This window comes from Magallana gigas, chromosome 2, assembly GCF_963853765.1.
Source record: "Magallana gigas chromosome 2, xbMagGiga1.1, whole genome shotgun sequence".
Lineage (NCBI taxonomy): Eukaryota > Metazoa > Mollusca > Bivalvia > Ostreida > Ostreidae > Magallana > Magallana gigas.
Window position 1 is genome coordinate 4,337,316 of NC_088854.1, and position 15,660 is coordinate 4,352,975.

Sequence of the window (15,660 nt, forward strand, 5' to 3'; positions counted from 1 at the left end):
GAATAGGTGTGGTAAACTGGCTTCATGATTAATTTTTACTTCCTGTTTACATTGTTAACTGTCTAAATATTGCATCATGTCGAAGGTAACTATGGAGGTTAATTTTTCATACACAACAAATAACAGTCATTGCATACACAACTTAAAAGAGACCCGTGATTATATTAACAGAAACAGCCAGTAACTAAATATTTCACTTAACCATTCTCAGTGTTTTTCTTAGAATATCAAACTACATTTATGTTGATAATAACTATGGCATAAAAAATACTTGTAGTGTGAAATTTGTTATTGTTTCGAATATTTGTCATGGTTTTATAAATATGTTATTTTAAAGAATTATTGAATGCATATTTATTTTTTTTAATAACTATGCAACTGAAAATAGAATATTTCATGACCAATAATTTTAAAAAGTGCATTTTATGAAGAACAAATTAAGAACAAAACTTTATCTTCTTCGGAAGTCATTAGACCATAACCAGACAAAATTTCAAAAATGCTTACTTCTTATGATATATTTGTTCTATTTATTGCAACAAAACTATTTACACTCTTCATTTCATTTTTCACAAAATGTATACTAAAGTCTAATATAAAACATAATGTGAGGAATTATTATAATTGAAAACATACATCAATTCCCATAATTTATGTATTTCCAAATATAATACAAGAATTGAATACACGAATTTAAATTTAATATTTTCTTTCTAAAACAGAAAGATATAATCTTCAAAATAAACATATCTCTCTCTCTCTCTCTCTCTCTCTCTCTCTCTCTCTCTCTCTCTCTCTCTCTCTCTCTCTCGTCACCATTAATGTTACTGTTTACTTTGCATTCAAAATATGTATTTTTTTAATCATTATTGGAGAAACACAGACTAATTGTATAAGCAATTGTGGTTTCGAAGTTATTTATCTATTGAAATACATCCCCAGCCACTATTGAAAAAATCTATTCAAATAGTGGTTGTATTTCAATGGTGGTTGCAAAGTGATTCATCTTATGAAATACATCCCCAACCACTAATGAAAAAAAAATCATAAAAATAGTGGTTGCAACCACAATACACAGGAGAAAGGTTTTATTTTAATTCTAGCATTATAATGATTGATTTTTTAATAAATATGAATTTGTCTGTTTATTAATAAATATAATCAAAAATATATAAATGTTAGAAGCTCTTAATTTTTTTTTCTTAACAAAAATCATTATTAACTATCAATCTCTTTTTTTTAATTTCCTTGTCATTATCTTTACATGTAGAAGCATGTAAACTAACTGGAAATGCTAAATTTGTTAATCATTCATTTAGTCTTGGTCAGATATGCGCTCGTCTTTCCTCACCATCCCCTATCATATACACAACCTCGTGTTATCATTATAAGTATTCTAGTCTGTTATTTTGATAAAAAAAAAGTTTGAGTGTCATTTTCACAATAGCAACATTATGAAATTAATTCATTCATAATGACTGCATCAGTACTAGTTGTTCACAAGGGAAAAAGTAGTCTTAGCAGCAACATCAATGTGTTCATAATGATAAAATTAACTCAATTGAAAAGGCGATTGTATTTTAGATACAGAAATGTATGACAAAATTATGAAATATATTTATTTCAAGAATAATTTCCGAAAAATTGTTTTGTTTGTTGCCATAGCTCGCAGTATAAATTAACATCTGTAATGCATTTGCCTGTTGCCTAACTATTTTCCGCTGCACTGTGCACTGGTTTCGTGATCTGAAGATCTGATATCATTGTTGTTAGTGACTGACTCATATCTTTATCAGCTACACCTAATGTAATTTAACCGATCATAAATACAGCTTTTTTGAATAAGGTTTAAATTGTATGAAAAAACAACTCTTAAAGAAATAAATGGTAGGCACTGCTAATTTATTTCCTTATCAAAGAATTTATTTTTAAACACAACTCATTCGAATTAAACCGTTAGAGTGGTTTCAATTTCAAATACAAATGTGATACTTTAAACAACCAATTCGTAATGGCATGTACAAAACTAGTAAATATTGAAATATTCAAGATGAACAACTAACATTCATGTCTTCAGAAATCCAATACTAGTTGATAAATATATCACAAAAAGAAAGCAACAACTTGATGGGTTGATTAGTTTATATTTATTTATCTGACATTCATACTTATGTCAGATTGGTCCTCTTATAACTGTGTTCAATATCACTTTATATGGTAAAAAAACACATTTAAATAAATTTCTATGCATAAATTTGTTATTCACAAATATCATTATATTGAATTATAAAATATGCATTATCCCAGGTAGTGTAATCCCAATATCACGTTAATGTAACATTTTTTTTGAGCAAGTAATACATCACATTATCGCAAATATTCATTTCCTCTACTTTTATATTACAGTTCTACTGTATTCTTCTAACACTGTATTCATCAATGCGATCAGAGCACATCCTAGTTCAAGTAAATACTTACATGTATTTCTAATAAATAGCATTGAAGTTATGACAAAATATTGTGAATGTATATGATTTACATTGTCATTAATATCTCGTCAATGAATTGTACTTCTCAATTTTTACCAAAGATTTATAACAAAAATTTTGTAAGGTAGACAAAAATATTGCATGGGAGGTTTATATACCTTTAAACTGGTGGTATATGATATCCAATTTTTACACTGCGTTCATTATCAATAACATTCGAAGCCTTTCAATAGTTACCCTATACTGTCGGAATAATAACTTTTGCGTTACCTGTAAAATCCAAAAATATTTGATATCTAATGATTATGAAAAAAAGTCAACACTGTTATGAAAACATTTGAAATAACACTTTACTAAATATGTAGCTGTAACAGGACATAGTGAATCTAACAAAGAACAACAACCACTGTTTGATAGAACCAGAGGTTTAACAAGAAGGAGTTATCGTCTCTTATTTGCCAAGATCCCAAAATGTTCTTCCACAGTAAAAGAAAATTCACAAAAGAGAGCACTACCACTTTGAATGATATACTAAACATAAAATTCTTTTATTATCAAATTAATGCAATATATCGTAAAAGCAATTCTTCAATCTATCAAAAATAGCAAGCAAGTAGTTAATTTGTTTTCATTTTTTTTTATTCTTACATTTTGTTTGACTTGCTTGTTAAACACTCGATATAATCCTTTCGCCTAGTTCTCGGGCTAATGAGTTAGCTAATAATACCGAAAAGTGGATGCATTTTACCCCATGCTCCTAAGTAAAATAATCAATTAGAATACAATGCAAAGAATATGACATAAAAAAATTTCAATATATATTAAAGTGCTTTATGTGATTTATTCCGTAATGGTATGTTTCATGTTAGTTTGCCTATATTGGACTTGTTTTTTTTATAACTTCCTGTTATTTCAATGTTTGTTTAAAGAAGGAATGTGTGAAAGGTAAAAAAAAAATCAAAAATGAATCTCAAGGATAATAAGCATACATAAAGATAATACCGGTAAAATACTGGTATATTAACATACCATAGTCTTATATGACGTTTTCTGTATATGCTTAACATTCACCAGCTCTCTTCAACACTATTTTGTTTTATTTTTTTTCGTGGCAAAAAATAATGTTTATTGGGGTTTTTTTTAATAATATATATGTTTTTCTTAAGAAGTTTTTCATTTACCGTTAGTCTAAAGCCAAAAGCAAAAAGCAAAAATGATTATTAAGTTTCTTACTGTGACATGTTTAATATAGAGGGATTACAATGTGATGAGAGGAATGTCCAATGCACGATGTTTTATTAATATTGTCGACATCGCAATGTTGGCCAATACCGAGTAGATATTGTGTTAATATCATATAAGCATAATTATTAAATTTGCATTTGTAGCGTACCATATCTATCCTGTGTACATTTTCGATATCGCAATGTTGACCAACATCGTGTCGACATTGTGTCAACATCGTGTGTCTTGTTTCCTGTTTACAACGTCGACATCGTCGACATTGCAATAGAGATCGACATCGTGTCTACATCGTACCTTTTATATGTTGTTTACATCATCGACATCTTCGATATCGCGATTTTGATCGAAATCGAGATCGCAATGTTGATCGAAATTGAGTCGATATCGTGTCTACATGAAGGCACACTTCTTTTTTGTTTACACTGTCGACATTGCAGTGTTGATCAACATCGTGTAGACTTCGTGTCTACATCGTACATCCTATAACCTGTTTACACCGTCAACATCGTCGACATTGCAATGTTGATAACATCTTGTAGACTTTGTGTCTACATCATACCTTTTATATCCTGTTAACATCGTCGACATTGTCGATATCGCAATGTTAACCAACATCGTGTCTACATCGTGTTCCCTCTCACCTGTTTACATCGCCGACATCGCAGTGTTGATCGACATTGGGTCAACATCGTGTCTTCATCGTACCTTTTATATCATGTTTACATCGTCAACATTGTCGATATCGCGATGTTGACCAACATCGAGTCGACATTGCAATGTTGATCGACATCGAGTTAACATTGGTGGTTGGGTGGTTGGGCACGTGGGGTGGGGTGGGGTTGGGTGGGGTCGGTCGGTAGGGGTGGGGTGGGGTGTGTAGGTAGGTAGCGTCAGAATTGAGTGATTAATGTAGTTTTAATTTATTGTCAATAATTAGATAACTGATTTGGATATTATTATATATGTTTTTTCTAAATAATCTAAGCAATTTTTTAACATGTTTGACATAGTAGTAGACTTCTAACAAAAACTTTGGCATGCCTTAAAATTGGTGCAAAATTAAGGGGGTTTGAGGCTTGAAAATTCACGAACGACTTAAAATGTTGAGTCGAAATCAGGCCATACTTAACCCTTAGTAAAAGGGGTCATACAGTTACCTACAAGTTATTACTACGAGAAAAAATAGCATTGTCACGACAAAATACCAGTGCAATGTTTACTTTCGTCTAATCCCGAAAATTGAAATTTGTTTGATCTACGCATGTAACATAAACATTGCTATCAGATAGCTCACTTAGCGATCTCAAATAAACGGTGCTATTGACGGAAAACAACTACACGGTGCCCAACTTCGAACTATTGTGTACCTATCCTGAAATTTAATATTTCAATATCTGATAGTTTCTCTTAGTTTTTCTCTGCACAGAAGGGATCGTAAGAACTACAAAATCAGCAATAAACTGGTACCGGAAATGACGAAATGTGCTTTTTATATAATTAGTACCACTGGCAATTATTTGTTAAAATGAAAATGGTCATGATTGGTCGAATGATTGTTGAAAAAATCGCGTGCCAAAAAAATTTATGGGGAAAATAATAACTAGACGCGATCTCGTTGCGAGCGATGAGCGAGATGTCCTTAGTTTGAATGTACATTTCACTAGGCTTTAGATATCTTTGTTCTTTTCTATTATATCTTAACAATTCTTCAAATTCCAATTGACATATATTATACTGGGAAAACGCGCTGTTGTGATATTTGTTAAAATCAAAAATTAATGTTTTCAACAAAAAAATGTGTAAATCAAAATACAATTAAGAAAGAAAAAAATATTTGGCACTTTGGAATTTTACCCAGGTTGGGTGCAAGTCCACGACTTTAACTTTTACGCCACGGAAACTCTTTTTGAAGAAATTTGAAGCCCCAAAATATCGTGAATGCTTTGATCGAACTTGAAACAAATCACATAGTCTTAATGTTAAAGCGTCTCCAATAACCTCCAAAAAACATTTTTTTAATATTGTTAAGCAAAAAAAGTTGAAAAAAGTAGGATTCCGTGTTGCCATCTGGTGACGACCGGAAGTGACGGCGGACACCATACTAGTATATGGAATAAGCACTGCGGCCAACACTACTTACAATCGCTGAAAGTTTGATAGTATATTGAAATTGTGAATAAGCAAAAACATAAAAGCTGTTTTATCTCAGGACCAGACGTGACGACAAAATTTAAACCGCTAAATGAATTTCTTATTTTGTTTATTATAACATCTGAAAGTTTCATTGAAATCGACCAAAGCAAGTTTTTAGAAAACGTTCCAGAAAAAGATAATGACAATAAGGGAAAAGAATGCAACAACAATAAGGTTTTCCGATGAAACAGAAGTCCTTTATAATAAGAAACAGAATGAATACAATAAGGGAATTAATAATGATAACTAAAGACAATCATAGAAGTTTAATCCGGAAACCTTAAACAATTTATTCTTTAAACATTAAACAAAACACACTGACTTTTATGGTGATAACAAAATGCATTTAAATGCCTAATAAACATTGTCGTACTTGTTACTTAAATCATGAATTCAAACTAATTATTTGTGACAAAACATCACAGTTCGTATTGTGTTCCTGATAAAAACTATTATAATAAATAAACAATAATTAACTTTCATTTGTTTTTATTTGCAAAATCAATTCTGGTAAAAAGCAAATGGTTACATTATGGTAATAATATGACAACCATCTGGAACAAATAGTATCGTTTCCAACTAGAAAAGGTCGTGTTTAAGACTTGTTCCTGACCAATAGACCATCATTGGTCAATAGATGCGAGCCTCTACGGTAACAACCCGTCATTAAGGGAAGGGAAAGGGTACGGAAAAACTTAATTTCATAATCCGTGAGAGGGTTTTGAGGTATAGGTTTATGTCGCATATTTCTTAGAAGAAAACCTGAAAATAAATATCCTATATACAAAGAAAAAGTAGAGTCATTCATTGATTCTGATATATTTTAATATATCGGTAAATAGTATTTGCATTATAAGATAGTACTTATGTGTTCATAGATTTGTCATTCGAGATACATCCTTGTAGCAAATCTCATCACCAATCACCGTTAAAGAATAAGTACATGATGGATTATAAAATGCTATTTTGGGTACATGCGTACATGATAATAAGTACTCAGTTTGATTCTCTTTGAAGAATATGCATCGTGTGAATTATTGTATATAAAAGTGCTTTTTACAGAAATCGTTAATATTATAAAACATATTTGCATAAAATGAACGTTGATCTGATTACATTGTAGTTTCAACCATTTTGCCTTTGTGTTATTTAACAACAAGAAGCTTGTAAATGTACGGAACGTTTGTGTTCTATTTCCCTGGATCTCCGCCTTTTACTAGTACGTCAGACTTCTCCAATGTAAAAACGGAGAGAGAGAGAGAGAGAGAGAGAGAGAGAGAGAGAGAGAGAGAGAGAGAGAGAGAGAGAGAGAGAGAGAGAGAGAGAGAGAGAGAGAGAGAAGGGACGTTAAATCTGAACGTATTTCATTTTATTAAAAACAATGCCAAGCTAGACTCGTAAGGTGGTTTTTTTGGGAGCTGATTTTAATCAACTCTCCTATGCAGTTACTCTGGCAAACCGAAAGTGAAACTGTGTTTGGACCTAAGCACAAATCAGCACCGTTGACAAGACTTAGTTCTTGAAAATAATAGAAAAATTCAAAGTAATGTATGCTGAAGCATTGTTTTTCAAGGAAACACTTTCAAAATAGTCGGATTTTATTTAATACGAATAACTAAGATATTTAAAATTAATAGTCTCATGTATTCCTACGCCAGAGTTTAATACAGCTCGACTGTCTCCGTAAATCTCCGACAAGCACAAAGGCCTTCTTGCTTGTCGGAGATCAATAGTGCTTGGATCCATAGATTTTTTAGAATTGCTTTGATTACTTATACATAGTTTGAAATCTCTATCCTTAAATATTACACAACATTATTCATATGGGGTTTCTCGAAATTCTTGTCGGAAAAGTCTAAAATTCATATAACAAAAAAGTGCGTATATTTAAATACAGACTAGAAACTAACTGCCATGCAAGATAACTTAAAGTTGATTTTAAAATAAATCATAATCGATAAAATCAACTCCCGTGAGTACTTCGATACTTTGATTATATAAAGAGTCTTAGATGTTCTTGTAATTCAATTAATCTGGATCTAATCTGATTGATTCTCAATAATTAGTTTATACATACAATGTATTAACAAAATGGTAAATAATGTTCAGATTTATTACTGAAACCAGGCTGGTTTTTAAATAGAAATAACTCTTCATACTCCACAATGTTGCACAATTAAGGCGAATGTGTCACGGTTTTATACTGATAATGGTGAAACACATCTGGCGAGCAAAATCAATTGGATTCGCGAAGCACACAGTATTCGTACTAATTTAATGATAATTTATTTTGTTTAAAATAATTTGTACAAGTCATCATTTAACTAGGAATAAAATAGCATTTATTTGTAAGTCCATGTACGGCTGATTTTTGTTTTGAACAGTTTGGTGTCGCTAGGATACTGGTGATCATACTGATTGGTTAATTTGGGTATTAAATATTGAATTTAGAATCTCGAATTTCGTATTTCGAGTTTCGTATATAGAATGTCGAATCTTGAATGAGTCTTCTGTGCTATCGCATGTAGATGTAAGTTGTTTATTACAGGAGGAGTCAAATTTGTTATGTTTGATTAAACATTTTTTTCACCTCGTTAAAACTAAAAGTACGAGGGTTGTCCCAAAATAGCGTAGACAGGATACATAATGTAAAATCTGTTCACTGCAATTTCATTAGACTTCTATGTTTTCTTCTTTCTTTGACTCTTTGGCAAACAATACTGAAAAATTCAAATCAGTACTTTATTTATTTCTTGAGAAAATGAATAATTAGACACAACAAGTTTTGTCAGGCGGCGCAATGTGCGACGTCGAAAATTTCCAGTTTTACGTTGTTGCTAAACCCTCCACATCGTTTACGATAACATGTACGTTTTATTTCCAAAACAGTGTTTTATATATATATATATATATATATATATATATATATATATATATATATATATATATATATATATATATATATATATATATATATATATATATATATTATCTTTGAACAAGTAACCTGAGTGAACATTCAACATGTATTTCTAGTTGGGTTTATTTTAAATATTTTTTTAGTACAAACGATCTGTCGGCTCCAAACTTGCTCTGTATTACTTGTTGTGTAACGTCCGTCTTGCCGAAATATGTCGTTTAACATTTTGACGTCCATTGATATCGTTCGGGGTTTCTTTTTTCCACTTATTGTCATCATACTTGTTCAAATGTTTTCAATGTTGCTTAACTACTTATTCACAAAAAGCATTTTTAATCGATTTTGTTAATTTCGTTTAATTCCAAAGCCGCTTAGGATTTATTTCATGGTCTCAGTTTCTGCTGCGCCGCCTTAAACGCTGACATCGTCATTTTATTACGAGTTAACTTTTGAACTTGTCACAAAACGCGCTATAAAATATAAGTTTTGTTATAGCCAAAGCATTTTCTAAGTAAATAACAGAATTATTATCAAATATCAATGTATGTTTTATTTGAATTTTTTCATTCGAACAGTACTTTTCCTCGCAATTTTCATTTCGTTATGTTGATTTTAACTTTTTGTTTCTGACATTGCGCTGCATGTCGAATTTCTGATCTAACATGCTTTCATTTCACTAATTTAATCTCAAACAATATTTGATTTTAAAACATTATTTGAATGCAAATTTCTTGAACCCTTTGTGACACAAATCATCTTCCTTTGTCTTCGATTAACTGAATAACGCCACTTGTCTACGCTATTTTGGGACAACCCTCGTATATAAACATAGTCTGGAAATATATCTTTTAAGATAACTGAATAGTTGCAATGAGTTTAATAAAAGTTCATTTGCAGTGTAAAATACTCCGTTTAATTTCTTCTTTTTTTGCACTGCTTTAAATATGTAGATTGCACAATCTGAATACATCTGTATAATTTTAGGGTTTTTATTCCATAAAACATTAAGATAAATAAACAAGATGATTTTCACATTTATGAATTATCACCCGCATTCATACAAGTTACATGTTTTACTCTGTTTTTCCATTCGTTTTATTTTCAGTGTCAATCTTCTCTTTCTCTTATTTTGATTCTGTTTCAAATCCAACGACCAAAAAGTAAACATGTACTGATATCAACGACAATTCAATGAGTAATTCAGCTATCTGTAAAGAGAGAGACATTTCTTATGACAAAAATAATGTCAGTATTGTAAATAGATGAGTTATATAGAGTTAAATCATAATTCAATGGCACCGTGACCCATATCCCTAACTTAGTTATCAATTTATCAATAAAACTTACTTTTAAAGTCCCAATAATTAGTAAGAAGGTCAGAAACAGGCTTACATGGTGCTCCTTAATGCCTACAACGCTTAGCATCCTGATCGGGATCATGCAGTTCTACATAAAAAATATATTGTTCAGAAAATTGATAAATGATAATTGTTTACAAACTTTCTTGTATGTAGCTCATTATCTATCAAAGCAATACACTCAACGTTACACCATCTCATTCACAATTTCATCTTTCCATCATTATAACCAAGTTTTCTTTAATTATATCTTTCAATTAAATTTCATCGACATATCTGCTACCTTTCATATGATTGTCATATAAAAATATCCACAAAGCACGTACATGTAGTATAGATTTACCGATTTATAGGTCCAGGGATTAACAGAGGAATTACAGAATGTTGGTGCGCTTCCGTAATCGTCCTCTGAGACACCATTGCAGCAGGTCTTCGGGATCTGGGAGGCTGTTGCCTGACAGGAACCGGATGTAGTACACCATGGGGTGTTGTCAAAGTCGTTGGTCGTTCCTTGAACTTGGTTTACAGCACAACATTCGTACTCCAAAAAAAGTGGTTATATTTGAAGGGAAAAAAACGATATAATTATTGAACAATTGATCTCACGCATTTTAGATACATTAAAACGTCGTTGTTTATTAGTTTTAATATTTTTGAATATTCTTTAAATTACAAAGATTTGCAATCACAATATTTATCCGTCCTCAACTTAAATATCTTACCTCAATAAAGAGCTTATTCCAGCTATTTGATATTTCATCACTACTACTGACATTATCAGAAGTATAATGTGCCCCAAGCCAAATTGTCAGATCTGATTGTAATTGAACATAATTCTGAAAATCAAATCAACCTGTCATTTTCATTCAATCATTCAAAGTGTCTAAACACATATTCAATCGATATAACTATCACTTTCAAAATTGTATTTGGTTGCAAGAATATTCTTTTAAAATAATTCTGTATGTGGATTAAACTTTATCCTTTTTAATTGACAAGATTAAAACAAATCGCTACATTTCTTCTAAATAAAGATAAATGTGTTGTAAAGGAGCGCAATTTTGTATAGGACGACAATAATGCAATGTTTGGTGATTTAGGTCTTTAAAAAGATTTACCAATGAAAATATTACTTATTAAGTTAATAAACCAATGCAATTTTTTCATTTCAAATAAACTATAATTTTGCAGTAAAGAATGCAGCTTAAATTTCGTTAATGTAAAGGCGATAAGAGAATGACAAAAAGAGAAAAAAAAACATACAAGTACATATAAACTTTAAAATGATAACAAATTTTATCAAACCAGAAATTTCAATTTCAATAAAACTTTTATATCAAAAACAAATTTTCTCAGATTTCTTGTTAATTGGTATTGTATAACCCAGTATCAATTTTAATATAGTTTATTTTTATTTGACACTTCAGTGTATGCAGACAAAAATTAAAGACAAGATTAAATTAAAAATGCAAACCATATTTTTTCGCGCTGTTTTTGAGTAAAGAATATCATTGTATCCCATGATAATGAATTCCGAAAAAATTGCAACCAGTGGAAGCTGGAAAAAAGGATAAATTTAGCAATTAGATTATAAATTATATTTTGAAAATAAATTTACATTATAAATGCAAAATATAATGTAAGAATTACTTACAAATGTGCGTACTAGCAGTTTGCATATTGAAAACAGCAAAGGGAAAATCAAGATCAAAAGGAAAAATATGATGTCAACAGCCAAGGATGCTATTCCCAAATTACGCAGAGTTGTAGAATTTTCCTTTATGTCGTGGTACTTACAGGGAAAATCATAGTTAAAACCGATTGATTTGAGAGCCTTCTCTAAATCACATGATTTACCCTTGGCAATTTCCTTGCTTAATGATATTAACACAATAGTTGCAACCTATAGAAAATGTAACAAATTATGAACGGCATTAGGAATAAACAAAGGATAGTAGTAAAGAAATTTGGCCTTTCTAAGAAACAAAAAAAAGCTATGAACGATTGAAATATACCATAATTGTTCCTTTAAAAGCCAATATGATGGAGGATGATTGCCTTCCACTGAGTTGTTTTTATTCCAAATGTAGTGTTGCTGAAAGTTCAATGATAGTTTTAAAACTACAAAAAAGGATGATTGCTGTATACAATGAGTACCGCTGGGATTTCCTTTACTATTATAAAGGAATTTTAAGTTTACTTAAAATGCTTTATATATATTGATTTACTATTTTTCGCCTTACAAGTTATCGCATTTTTAATGTATATTATCTAGAAGTAGAAAGGGCTCTATTTGGTGACGTAATGTTGGTGTCATCATTTGACCAATGAAATTAAACGCGGTAATTCTAGCGAGTCTCTTTGTTTAGAAAGACGCGCTTATTAACTTTCTTTCAGGACACTGCACGGGTAACACCTTTGAATACTGATTCTGTTCCTTCGGACCATTTCTTTATAAATCAATCACCTCCCCTCCACCTTTTCAGGGTTGTTGTTTTTTTATATTATTAAGGTTTTCCGCTGAGAGCTGAAAACCTTACTATTATTCTGAAAAATTTTCAAATTTCTTCTTATTTTTTTCCTTCTAGACGCCAACTTTGATCCTTAATATCTCGCTCGTTTGTTCACCGATCGTTTTGAAATTTTCAGGACTGATAACATGCCGCGTGATGTTGTCGTTGCATATTTTAGTTGAGGAAAATCCCTATCCGGTTTTGAGTTATTCCCCTTTTAGTAAAATTTAACGACTTCTTTTGTCCAGGGAGGTTTAGCTTTAACGATGACTGGCAGAGTCTCAAAGATGGGCTGGTTTGGAAGCTAATACATTGAATTTGTGCGAGATATATTTCATTAACTATTTAAATGCAAATAAAAGGGGTGGTATAGATGTTGAAACAAAGGTAAGAAAAAAAATCAAATAAATTCGCGTATTTTCCGTGTTAGTTTTCTACCTGATAAAAATTTGTTATAACGTGTATTTTAAAAGTTCTTGGTCTTACCAAGACCTTTCATTCGGTATACCGAAAAAGGGGCTGGCCCCTATAATTAGGGAGTTAGAGGCGTCCAAAGTTTCTTGTCAATAACTTAAAAAGGAATGAAATATTTCTGATGCATTATTGAAGCAAAGTTGTTAAGATATTAATTTTGAATCCTTCCGTGGTAATCAATTTAATGTTTTCGTAATTTATAGCCAGTATTTGCAGAAACAATTGTTGTCAGTTAGGTCCATTTTTGTGGGGGTGCGCACGTTTAGGAAGTTATGAAAGGGCTTTTTGTAATGCACTAACTGATACATGCAGCGCACAAAAATAATTCCACATAAAATTCCCAAATGTTTTTATTCATATGTACATTTTCATTTCATAAAGATGAACCTCTTTGACCTTATTTTTGTTGTTTATTTCATAACTGTGCCCCTTTCTATATTTAGATGCATTACGAGACTCAGGTAACCGATCGATAGAAGAGTCGCTAGCTGTTTTCAGGCCGTCGCCTTGACGACAGTGCATATGCTTGTAGAGCTGGACGTACACATGTTTAACGCCCCACTGTGTTACTGTAACAGAGACATTTTGAATTGTTTCAGTACTGTGAGATGTGTAAATAAAATGGTTCCAATGCATGGTAATTAAACTCAACTTTTCTACAGTACGTATACACGGCCGTCATATAAAGCACAATGTGTATTACTGACATGACAAATGTACGCTGGCAATTTAAACGAACGCGGGATTGCTCCCGATAGAACATTTCTTATAAAGCAAAACAAAATACTGATTTCTGATGGATATAATATTATCATCGTGGAGATGATTTTAAAAAGTGAACGTAATATTCGTATACGATAATATTTGAATCCAAAGCCGCTAGTTTTTAGTAACGGTTATTAGGGATATTAATTATGACTTGCCCCGCGTTTCACGTTTTTACTTGCAAAACATCTACAAACGAAAATACCAAACAACCCTCAGCAGCAATTTATAAATTATTTATTACATACTAGTACACAATATTAAAGAGATAATTAAATAAATTGTGCTTTATAATTGTACTCGCTATCTTCGGTGGAAATAATGGCATGGAAAAAATGTTGTTCAATGTTCATCAAATACGATGTAGCCTTAGCAATCGAAAATAATTAATAAACTGTATATTGATAGATTGACACATTGACAAACATTCAGACCCGCAATGTATTCTTTGCAAATTCTATAAAATGTAGACTCAATAAGTGAATTTTTCCGTTTGGGGTATTTTGAATCACGTGTGTACGCTATGTGTACATGTACATATCGATTAATAGCCATATAGATAAACACTTTCAGTGTTCAATTTTTAAAAGATATTTTGTACATGCAAAGCGCTATTAAATTCGAACAATGTATACGGTAGGGATCGGACTGATACTGGTTCTGCTTGTTCTACAAACAGCGAATGTAATACGAAGTATTAGGGTGTTATTTTTAAACAAATCAGTATTGCTCTCTTAAAACCATTTTCCTTGATATTTCATTATTTATTAACATTTAAACCTGTTAATTCCAAAAAATTTAGAGTACATTACCAGGCTCGTTTTGGAGCTAGAATATTTCGAACTTTCCTTGAAATAGCACGCAAATTGCATTTGAATGCTTAAAAGTAAAGTCATACTATATATTTTCATTTGAACACTTTATATCCAAACAAAAAAAATCATATTACATAAAAATTTAACTATGAAATAACGAAATTGAAATCTTCACATTGTGGAGAAAGGAAAAAATGGAAAATACATGAAGGTCGCGTCTGACCTTAATATTATACAAGCTATAGCTTTCCAAAAAGCTTGCCTGACTACCAAAATTAATTCAATGGAAGCATGCATGTATCAATTAGGCTATCTTGTAAGAAATGAAATTTAATTTTCGCTGCGGATCATAAATTATTAAACTGAACGTACAGAGTTTAGAAGCAATTTCAATCTTTTTCTTCGATCGAGTGCATGTACCTGTATATCACTGGAAATTAAATCATTTCATTATTTTAAATCATTTTAGGAATGTACATGTATCGAATAATCTCAAACAGCCAAATTAAAAATTGAATTTGTTATATATTAGATGCAAAATCAAAGACATTTTGTTATTTCCAACCATATAGGAAAGGATATTCAAGCACGTACAATTTCAATTTCAATTTCAATTTCTTTATTAACCAATTAAGGGCCCTCAAGAGGCAACATGAAGACTGTTGACATACAACATCCAATGAACATAAAACATTCAATAAACATATACAAGAGGGAAAGAGCTGGATGATTTAAAGAACTATGACAGACATGAACAATTAAGTAGTATATATGTATATATATATATGTATAATAATGTATGTTTCCATACATTCAATATAGTGTCTTCTATATATTTATGTTAAACACCATACATAAATATGTCAAGATACAAATGCACATACAAAT

At 31.0% G+C, this 15,660-nt stretch overlaps 1 long non-coding RNA gene across 1 annotated transcript; it reads right to left on the reverse strand.

The window, feature by feature from the left end:
* Positions 1 to 10,211: 10,211 nt before the first annotated feature.
* On the reverse strand, positions 10,212 to 11,038 carry LOC136272659 (uncharacterized). Its single transcript, XR_010710645.1, has 3 exons — positions 10,928 to 11,038; positions 10,549 to 10,746; positions 10,212 to 10,293 (listed from the first exon to the last, which is right to left on the reverse strand). It is a non-coding gene; the product is annotated as an uncharacterized lncRNA (long non-coding RNA).
* Between the last annotated feature and the right edge of the window lie 4,622 nt (positions 11,039 to 15,660).